Genomic DNA, 11,050 nt, shown 5'->3' with positions numbered 1-11,050 from the left:
GGTCCTTCTTGAATAAACCTGTCCAGGGAATGACTAGAACAGTTCACTAACCTGGATTTGAATCCACAAAACTCAGTTTTTCAGGAAGACTCTGTGGAGAGAAACTACTCAAAGAAGAGAAATCATGTATTAGCTTGTGCAGAATGGTCTAGATATAAATTGCTATCAATAATGTCTCTTGGGCCCAGGTGAGTTTGTGAAATGTTGATAATTGATAGTCTACCATGTTCAATCAATCAAATTATACGTCATGGTGTGCACTCAGTTGAAGAGTCAGTCTTCCTAGAGAGAACCTGCCAAGTCTCCATTAAACGCCACATGGAGGAAAGTATTGGGTGCAAGGATGAATATTGGATGCAGAATTTATGATCCAACATCTAGCTACACAGTGACTCAGAAATGCATAAGATTTCATTTTTTATAAAAGCCAATAAATATTCTCATAGATTTGTTTAAGAAGTCAATTAAATATTTATTGAACAAAGGCACAATAAATGAACTAAGGGGTATTTTAACCTAAAGATACAATAAACAACCTCAAATATTTGGAGGGCTGTCACAAAAAGAATGAAGACTTGTTCAGCACTTCTTCAAAAGGCAGAACTTGCACCTTAGGGTAAATGTAAGCAACCAACTGGATGCAGGAGAGTTGTGAGGAGCGCATCACTCATCATAACACCTCCCTGACACACAAGGCACTGTGCGCTTAACCTTCCCCTTCTGCACTTAATACTTAGGAACATCACATTTGCATGGCAAGCCCTCCACCGCCAAAACGAATGTATTCCCGCTACTGGGAAAACAACAACAACAAACAAACGCTAACAAACTGGTTTATTCAGAAAATGTCCTTCTTGCTCCTTAGCAATATTTCTGTACCTATTAGTGATTCTCCGGAGGTGGGGAGAAAGGGATCATTTTCTCCAGGGAGGGTGAATCACAATCCCAGCAATTCAGGTCCTGCTCCAGCTCAAGCACATCGCTGCGGCTCTGTCGGAGGTGTGCACAGGGCAGGAAGGTGGCTGACAGCAAGCAGTGCTCTGTACCAGGCAGGAGAGCTTGAGTTAGGGATCTCCAGGAACTAGAAACTAATGGCATAATACTGATGAGCTCCATCCAACCAGATTGTTAGATATTACAAAATGAGAATTGCTTTAACAACTATTTGGCATAATGTTTAAGGATGAAATATACATATCATATTTTATATATGTATTTTATCACATACTTAGTAAGGAATGCTGAGGTGCGCATAATCCATCCAGTAAATTAAAAATAAAGATTTTACATTTCTGTATTTGTCAGTGATTCTGTATTCAGAGATCCTGAAGCGGATGCTGAATTCAGAATGGTACATCTTTCAAGGAAAGCCACATAATCAATCAGTCTGGCTGACTGCTGTGTTTTGGGGATCGGTGAAGAGGGGCAGGCTCTGATAAAGGAATAAACCTGTTACAGGAAACATCCAGCGCCCCTGCAACTGGCTTTCTGGGCAGAACCATTCTGGTGGTGAAGTCGGCTTGCCATCCTGGTTCTAGTGTACCTTTCACAGTCTCTTCTACGGGAAGTTCAACAAAAGTTGCAAAATCATCAGCGGTTATCGGGGTGTATGCTTGAGAGACCAGGACAAAGGCGAGTCTTCTTGTGGCATCTCTGTGCATCCATGATTGGTTTCACTGTCTGGGACCACTGGTGGGCGCTGATGGTCACGTAGATCCCAGGGAAATCCCATTGCCAGATTTTCTGTTCTACTGACCAAATTCTCCCAAGTTCAGAATTTGCAGATTTTATATCAGGTGGTATCCTTTCCCAAAGATGTCTTTCATTATTCACATCATTGTGAAGCAAACATAAAACCAGAAGCTGACGATACCCTGGGGGTAGAGCAATTCTTCCAGGAGCCTCGGAGTTTCTGGTTCTCACACTGAATCAACAACTTTTTGAAACTGAAGGCTCCTTCCGCCATCACCATCACTGGTATCTTCCCGAGTGGTCTTTTAGCAGCACCTATCAACCACCAGACCCCTGATGCTCTCATAGATTTTTGATGGTAGGATGGATTTGCTAAGTAGCACCCTTGCATTCAGGACCAATGTATATTGATTTCAAGAACAGGATCCATGAATCAGATCTCCAAACTTCAAAATGGGATGAGAAACAGAATAAAAAGGAGACAATGTGGAGCATACCACATCAAGATGCAGAACAGTCTTTCTTATTTATAGACAGCAATTCTTCTGCCATATTGAGAAGAGTCCTTACAGTGTCAATACACCTCTGGATGAGGTTCTCTCTGTATGGTTGTATTACTCTTTATAATTGTTCCTAGCTAATCCATCTCAAGCCCAACTAACTACACCTTGCTGAAAGGGTGCCAAATTAAGTTTCTTTTTCTAGAGCAGCTTGCCAGAGTTTTTTCTAAAGGAAAGATTTGTGATACAAGATCCTTAGAATGTTACAAAAAATATTGCTAGCTTACTTCATACTGTTGTGCTCATCACTTAAAACAATACAGAATTAGAAAGCTACTCATTTTCATGACAACAAAACTGTCCTAGAGAGTGAGATTTTATTTTCAATGCATCTTACCAAAATTACAAGTATATAGGAGATTGATGAATACTTGCCATCTTGTAGATCTTTCCATGATGAATCCTAGAATCAACATTCTTACAATGCTGACTATAAAGATAACATTAAAATAGCTATTATGAAAAATATGTGGATGTGGGAGACCAACCTTACACAATACTGAGTTACACTCCCCAGCTGGCTGGGTGCTGAGGCGCTCAGTCGCAGAAATGTGGCAGAGATTTCCCCACCCTTCCTGAGTTCGAGGGTCGGTGTCTCGTGCATGGGTGTGTCTTGCTATAGCCCCATGGGTGAAGCTATGCTCACCTGTTCCTTTGTAATATAACCCCCTGCCCTGTTTAGGATAGAATCTTCCATGGAAGTGCCTTGTGTGTGTCCCCTTCTCTTACTGTGCCCTTGGGTGTGGCCTACCCAGGTGTCAGTCAACCTGCTGACAGCGGACATCATGAAGATACTCAGCCCCCTGAAACCTGACCCCTTACCTCATTTGAATAGCTTCTCCTCAATAAAAAGGGTCAGCGCTCTCTCTCTCTCTCTCTCTCTCTCTCTCTCTCTCTCTCTCTCTCTCTTCCTACAGACCCTTAAGGTCAGAGGAGCCGTCACAGAGACCCCAAAGAAAAAGGTATTTGTGTCTCTTGTGTGGTTATTTCGTGCAGCCCAGTTAGCCCAGTTCAACTGGAGTGACCCCTGAGCCTTTTAGTCGCAAGAACAGAAACCCAAAAGCTCACAAGGTATTGTTTTAAGAAGTATTTTTTTAAGTTTGAAGATTTTTTCTTTGATTACTAATTAGGAAAAATTTAAAGAGGTTTACCCAAAGACAGCTGCCAAAGCCTTGTACTGGCCTTATTTTGGGCTCACAGAATTAATTTGCACAGAATGGGATAGAGTTCCACATTTCAGTTTAGCACAAGCCTTAGCTAGAGGGGATTGAGAGATAACGCAGCACAGGAAAGGCTGTAACAGTAAAGACAAGCAGAACAAAGGGGTTCAAGTAAAACAGGATCAGTTGGGATGATGACAAGGCGGGCTTTTTGAAATTTTCGCCTAATAAAGGTGACATGACCACGGCTTGAGAACATGATCTTTGAACAGGATGTGTCTGTGTTCAACCCTGCCCGAGTTATCAACTGTATAACAGAGGTAAATTCTTCCGTCTCTCTGGGATCCTTTCAGCTCATCCATAAAATATTAGAGATCTATAAATTGTACCCACCTCAAAGTTGTGAAAATACATAAATACTGATAAGAGGAGCAGGCACAGATGCTGAGCCATTGTCCATTCTCATTACATGGGACATTAAAGGGACAAGCTTTCTTTTGTTGGGGGTAATTAAGCAATAAATCACTCATCAGGCATTTTCCTGAGCTCATTGGGTGGTTTCTAAGGATCATCTATTGGTTAACGAGGATTCCTGGCAGAAGAGAGCTGCCCCAACCAGTGACATCAAGGCTTAAGAGGAATAAAAAACATTCTCCTCCTCACAAAGAGGCTGAGAAGCCCCTAAATTCCTCCACTTTCCACCAGTAGCTCCCACCAGTAGGTCCAATCTTGTGCTTAGCTATAGGATTCTAACCTAGCAAGATAAATAAATATTGAGCTCCTGACCTTAAGTTGAATAATGGATGATCTTGTTGATGAATGCCCAGTCAGTACTGGTCTATTCCTGATTGAAAGGTTTTTTTTTTTGCTTTGTTTTGTTTTATAATTGGCAATTTCTGGCTCTATTGCACAGTGGGGTGACTGTAGCTAACAAGAATGGAGTATCTACTTGAAAAAAGCTAGAAAAGAAGATTTTGAATGCTCTCACCTCAAAGAAATGGTAAATCTTTAAGGCAATAAATATGTAAAGTACCCTGATTTGATTACTTCCCAGTATGTATATTTATATTGAAATATTATGTTGGACCCTATAAATATGTGCAACCATTATGTGTCAATGAAGAGTGAAACAAAAAACAAAATCTTGGCTGACTCTTTAGGTCTTGTCCTTATGAACTAGAACACTCACCAATAATCAAAACACAGTTCAAAATGAGTCTTACTATTTTAACATAATTATGTTTTAACATAATTTATATTGATAATAGCTCCATGGCTACCCCTCCCAGAATGGCTGGCTTTAAGCATAGAATTCCTATAATAAACAGAAATAATTGATTTCAAAGTCATTTTGCAACCAGGGGAATTCCAGGTTTTATGGCAAATTGTGAAGGAAAATTTTAGGTCAGAGAGAGAGAGAGAGAGAGAGAGAGTTCTAGTACTCCCCAGCCTCCTACCCTACCTCTCCAGATAGATTGCAACTTCCCACGAAAGAAGGCTAGATGTAAAACAAAGTGGCTGAAAATAAGTTCTCATTTTTAAAGGAAATTAGAATCCTTTTGGATTCTTTTCTCCTTAATTTGACTTTTATGCTTCTAGTCACTCTGGGAATTAGGCACTTGAAATCAAACAAGAACAATTCTATTCATCTCTTCTAAATACTGTTCAACTATGTCAGAGAATCAACAGAATTTGAGTCAGTTTTCTAATCACAAAGGAAATTTATTGAGAAGCTTTCTGGGACCCCATGGAATTGACCCCATTCAGGAAGATGGAACCCCCAGACATGGTAAGTGTGAGGAATGAGATCTGGTCCAGGAGCAGCCTTAACAGAGGGCCACCTGGCCCTGCTGCCGCCAAGCATCACCAATGCTTTAGGAAACTTAAGTCACACTCGCAAGGTGTAAGTCCCAGGTAGGGACATCCTGTTGGCTGAACCTAAATCATTGCCACAACCTGGGGGCAAGGAAAGGGATGACATCTTGTCTTTAGTTCCTTTAATGGGAAGTAGAGTCCTGCCACCTGCCTAATTTGTGAGTCCTTTCAAGTATCAAAGATGCTTATATACCAGGTATACAAAGAAAAAATGGTGTGTGTGTGGGGGGGGGGCCGGTTTAAGGCAAATATTCACTTCATCAGGAGTCCAACAAGTCTAACCTTATCTATATGCTTTTATCCAATGTCTTAAACCAAACTATTGTGTTAGTTTTCATCTTAAAAATAGATTGGGTAGCAGAGTTCTTCATCATTTTGACTTTCAGTTCATTTGACTTCTCATTTTACATGAATAATCTTAGAAAATGACTCATCTGTCCTCATAAACTACTTTAGATAAATAAGATATTTTTATCATCTGTTCATTCTTTGTTTCCATCAGAAAATGTGTCTCTGCAATTCTGTAGGAACCCCTGCTACTTCACATTTTTTAAACTTATGCTGGGTTGGCAACAATATTCATGGTCTTTCACTAAATGTCCTTATGCTTCTAGACTCTTCTTCCCTCCTTCACTGGCACTCAGTGGGGACACCCGAACTCTGGTCCGACTTTAATCTTCCAAGAGTTGAAAAAATACCCCTGTGTACACAATGGGGTCAGATCTTGATTTGTCGATGCCCATACCACACCAGGCGATGTGTTGGTCACTATCTCTCTCTCAGGGACCACATATGCTTCTCTCCCTTTTGTGCCCTTCTGAAATTAACAGAAGGATCAGTAAACTCCTCTAGAGTGTGACATGGGAAAGAGGGAACACTGTGATGGGTGCTACGTTGAGCGTTTCTCTTCCACTTGCCTGATTATAAAAAGACAATAATTTTAGACATTTAACTGGATATTCTTTTTTCTGCTGAACCTCCAATCAATCTCTCTATTTAGGCTCTGAACCATGTTGCTGGTAACTCTGAGAACCAGTTATCATCAAGATTAGAAAACAGCAAGGAGCTGGTGTGGTGGCCTATGCCTGTAATCCCAGTGGCTCGGGAGTCAGAGGCAGGAAGATCATTCATTCAAACCAGCCTCAGCAATTAAGAGGCACTAAGCAGCTCAGTGAGACCCTGTCTCTAAATAAAATACAAAAAAGGGCTAGGGATGTGGTTCCCTGGTTAAGCACCCCTGGATTCAATCCCCGTACCAAAAAAAAATATATATATATGGTGGAATGGACATGTCAACAGATAATCTCTAGCTAACACTGCAGTTATATTTGCATAGACCTTTCAGGGGTGAGTATCAACCCTCAGAGCGTGTGGACTTCATCCTGCATTTGACCAGGTTTTCCTAGAAGGGACCAGATTATGTTTTCCACATCTGTCAGAAAGAGTGTTCAGAGTCAGAAATTAAATTCAGTTAATACAATAAATTATATATATAATGCATTCTAAATTTGTAGACTGTGAAGTATGTCAAAATCTTTAAAAATCTATATTCTTTACTTCCATCTCTTTTATAATAATTAGTTTTGTTGGAAAAATTAATATTTTGCTATAGAACTTCCCATAGTCTCATTTCCGTAAGTGTAGCCTTAAGGATCATTTAATATGTTCCTTTACATCTGTATTTCCTATAAATTGGTGGTTAGATATAGAAATTTGATCATTAACCCTAATCTGGTTAGGGTTTTCCCCTAAGAATAGTTGGTAGGTGACAGTGTGTGCCTCCAACAGAAGCTACATAATATTTAGTTGTCTTTTAGTAATTGATGTTATAGTATTAGTGTTAGTGAATAATTTTCTACATCTATTAACTCATAAGTGTTGGGAAATGGTGATATTGTCCAATTGCATAATTCTTTCTTCATTTATTGAGAGACTTCTACAGAGAGACTGTCTCTTCACTTATTCTTTAGTTACCGAAGGTTCAGTTCATAGAGAAAAGGCATGATAAATGCTTGATTTGTTTCCTTCATTTTAATGTTGCCAAAATATTAGTTCTTTTGTGTTCTCTGAACTGGATCAACAGTGTTTGTGGTTGTTATTATTGTTGCTAGTATTATTGTGAACTCATGCATTTAAACCTCTTTGCTATGTTTTAATCTATCATCTATCATATTTAAACCTATTTGCTATGTTTTAATCTATCATCTATTTATCCTTATTGATTTAATGTGCCAGCCTGAGCAGGTTGGAACTGGTTTAGATTGTTTGCTCATTGGAATGCTAAAATGCAGATTCAATAATGGCTACATCAAATGAAGCTAGGATTGTATAAATTTCTTTTGTAATCGCAATGTGGAATTAGCTGAGGAATTTTGAAAAATACATATGCCGGGATCCCACTTCTAGAGAATCTTAGCTAGAGGTGCCACCTGAGGTCCAGGATTTTTAAAAACTGCCCACCTGGTTCTAATGATTTGCCAAGGTTGAAATATAGAGAAAGAAATCCCATAACTTATAAAGACAAGAGTACAGGATGAGACTCAGCCTCTAATTAGAACACATACACAAGGGTCTTAGAGGATACCCACTTCACAATGTAGCATAGAGAACTACATTGATGAAGGGAGAAACTGCATTTTTAAAAAGAACTTTAATGACTGTTTCCTGTTGATAAGAATGTACGTAGGAGATGTCAGCATTGATAGAGGTTCCATAATTTAGTGGAAAAGATGAGATCCTGGAGTAGAAAGAGGCCAATTAGCAACACTTACCTAATCAAGACAAGATAGTTATCATCACAGATCTCTGGTAGTACTTAATTAATCATGAAGTCATTAGGACCAAACAAAGCAGGCAATCTACAAAGGTACTACTTGACCTGCATAATTTAAAAACCCTCTATATCTAACCAACAGAGGTCTGACTCGAGCCATGGTAAAACTGAAACATGGTCCATTAATGAATTCTCAGACCAGTGATTAGTTCAGAGACCCAGAGACCCTGATTGAGTGGAAGCCTTGTACACTTGAGGCAATAACAGAAGTTTGTATCATGATTTTCTCTGTCTTTCCCTTTTCATACCAGGGAAACTGTACAATGGGAAAAGGAAAATACCAATACCTTGTGAATTTTTGAACTCTGACTTTGAGGTAATGGCTTGGTTTCTGGGGACCTAGAATGCCACTCTAGTTTAAGAGTTCTGTAAGTCAGATGATAAAGGTTTAGGGGTTGTCCAAGATCCATACTTGAGTCTCTTCGTCTAGTTTCTGAGTATTTACTCATGAAGTGATTTATTCAATAATTGGAAGAAATATATATATATACACTCCCCAATCCATGCTAAAATGTTAAATCATAAGTAATCCTATATCCATGGGGTAAAAAAAAGGAATTATGCTACTATTAATGGTCTGAAAAAAAGTTCAGGGTAGTGATTCCTATCACTTCTCTGTTAACCTTGACCTACCGAATCAGAAACTCTGGAGATGTTGGTAAGCTGGTAAGCTTGTGCTTTAATGGTGTCTCTCAATGATTCTTAACAGGGAGAATACAGACACAAAGCACTTATTGCCCTGTCCCAAAAAGGAGAACACATCAGAAGCATATTGCCTTAACTTGTAAGGGACAAGGGTACACATTCCACTTAGCCTGAGAGGTACATAAGTACTTCAGATCTATGCCTCTATTTAGTCCATAGATACTTTGTCCCAACATCACCACAGGACATCATTGGGTCGCTGTATTAATGACATCATGCTTTTAGAAACTACCACAAGATATAATTGTACTCAAGTGATATCATAAGATACAAAACATGGATATTTTCCATGACAATATAGAATTGAACCAATACAGTCAAATTTGCAGGAATCAATGCCCTGGGACATTTTGGGACATCATCTCCAAACTTAAAGACAGCTTGCCACACCTTTTATTCCTACCCCTTTTCAATCCTAAACTTAAATATGTGCTATTGGTGGATCTCTAGATCTTGAAGATAACAGAGTTGCATGTGTTGTCCCAACCTATTTATCAAGGGAATTGTAAGTTTGAAAACTTTTCTTCAGACTCAGAGAAAGAAGTAGATCTCCAACTGGTCCAGATGGATATTTGGTGCTTGGGACCCAGTAAGTATTCTGTGGAAAATCAGTTGTTAAATGGAGTCTTAGCAAACCAGAATAGAAAAAGCAAAGATAGTTTCCTAATGGGTTAGGATATGCCTTCATAGACAAATAATTATATCTGTTTTGAGAAATAGCTACTGGATTTGCTATGAGCCCTAGTAGTGAGACTACCTACATACAATCTGATCTGCCAACAATGTACAGAGTTTTAGGTTATTCATCAAGTCATAACATTGCTCATGTCCAATATCTACTTATATAATTCCTTGTATATATAAAAGGGATTCCTTATATAATTCCTTATATGAAGAAGTGTTCTCAAGCAAATCTTGAATGCCCAATGAACTTACAAAAGCAAGTGTATCACCTTTCCAATCTGACTTCTCCTGCCACACTGTTGTCTCTTTCCAACCCAAATTGAGGGTCTTCCAGAGGATGTCTTATGACCACTTAAGAGTGAAGGGAAAACTTCAAGCCTGGTTTGCAAATGCTGTGAATGATAAGCTGTAGTGATATAAATCCATTCATAATATTGTGACCTGAAGTGAGCATCTATAGTGATTCATGGGAAGTGACTAATGGCTCGGTCAGCTTTTCAGAGATAGTAAAGGGAAAAGAGTAGAAGTTGGTGGCAAGATGGGAGGGATGAGTTATGAGAATGAAAATCTCAGAATTGGCTCACATTGAATCCAACATTGATTGCACAATTAAAGGTCCCAACTGTGCCAGGGATTATAGTAATCAGGTGGATGAGATCACTGAGTCGAAGATGCCAGTCAGCCTCTTTTGCCCAGTGTTTGCTTGCTGTGCTTAATAACAAATACCCATAGTAGCAGGGATGAAGCATGGGCTTAGCCATAAGGACTTTATCTACTACCATTACCACAGCTGAATCCTCATCATGCCATCAACAATGACCAGCACTTATACTTTGATAAGCTGCCATAGCCACCCGGGGTATCAGCCAGCCATCTGGCAGTAAGTTGATTACATTGGGTTCTTTCCATCATAGGTAGAAAATGACTTTCCCTCACTGGAGTAAATATTTATTGTTGATTATTTTTTTCCTACTGACAATCCTTTGCCAGAAACACCATGTGTTGATTTACTGGTCTTCGTATTCAGCACTGTGAGATGACACGCAACATTACTTCTAATAAAGAGGACACACTTTACAGTGAAGAAGTCAATAGACTGATGCCCAGGAGATTCTCTGGTTTATACCATTGACCCCGTATCACAAAATTAGCTGGACTTAATATATGAATAGTCAATTGAGGACTTAGTGTGTCAGTCGGAGTCCACACTCAGTAAGGTTTGCAGTCCATTCTATATGGTATTTATTCTTCCATAGTCAGAAAACATGGTTCCAGGGACAAAGAAGAGGAAGTGGGATTGGAGTTGCATTTCATACTTTATTGCACCTACTGAGGCATCTGTAGAGCAAAACATTTTACCCTCCCTATGACTGGTCTCTAGAGGTTTTAGTACCTGAGAAAGGAAACCCAATCTGGTAAGCCAATATTCTTTCAGATTTTTTTCTGAGTTTTTTATGTTATTAGGCAAATAAATAAATAAATGTAAGGGGCAAGTAATCCAATTATTAAAGAGACTGGGAAGAATGTATATGCAATCCCTG

At 39.2% G+C, this 11,050-nt stretch overlaps 1 pseudogene across 1 annotated transcript; it reads right to left on the bottom strand.

The window, feature by feature from the left end:
* Positions 1 to 1,284: 1,284 nt before the first annotated feature.
* LOC308632760 (COP9 signalosome complex subunit 8-like) lies at positions 1,285 to 2,038 on the bottom strand (annotated as a pseudogene). Its single transcript has one exon. The product of its transcript is annotated as a COP9 signalosome complex subunit 8-like (transcript).
* Between the last annotated feature and the right edge of the window lie 9,012 nt (positions 2,039 to 11,050).

The sequence above is a fragment of the Spermophilus citellus genome, assembly GCF_964194105.1.
Source record: "Spermophilus citellus genome assembly, chromosome: 13".
Lineage (NCBI taxonomy): Eukaryota > Metazoa > Chordata > Mammalia > Rodentia > Sciuridae > Spermophilus > Spermophilus citellus.
The sequence above is the reverse complement of the archived record's forward strand: the minus strand, read 5'-3'. Positions and strand labels throughout refer to the sequence as shown.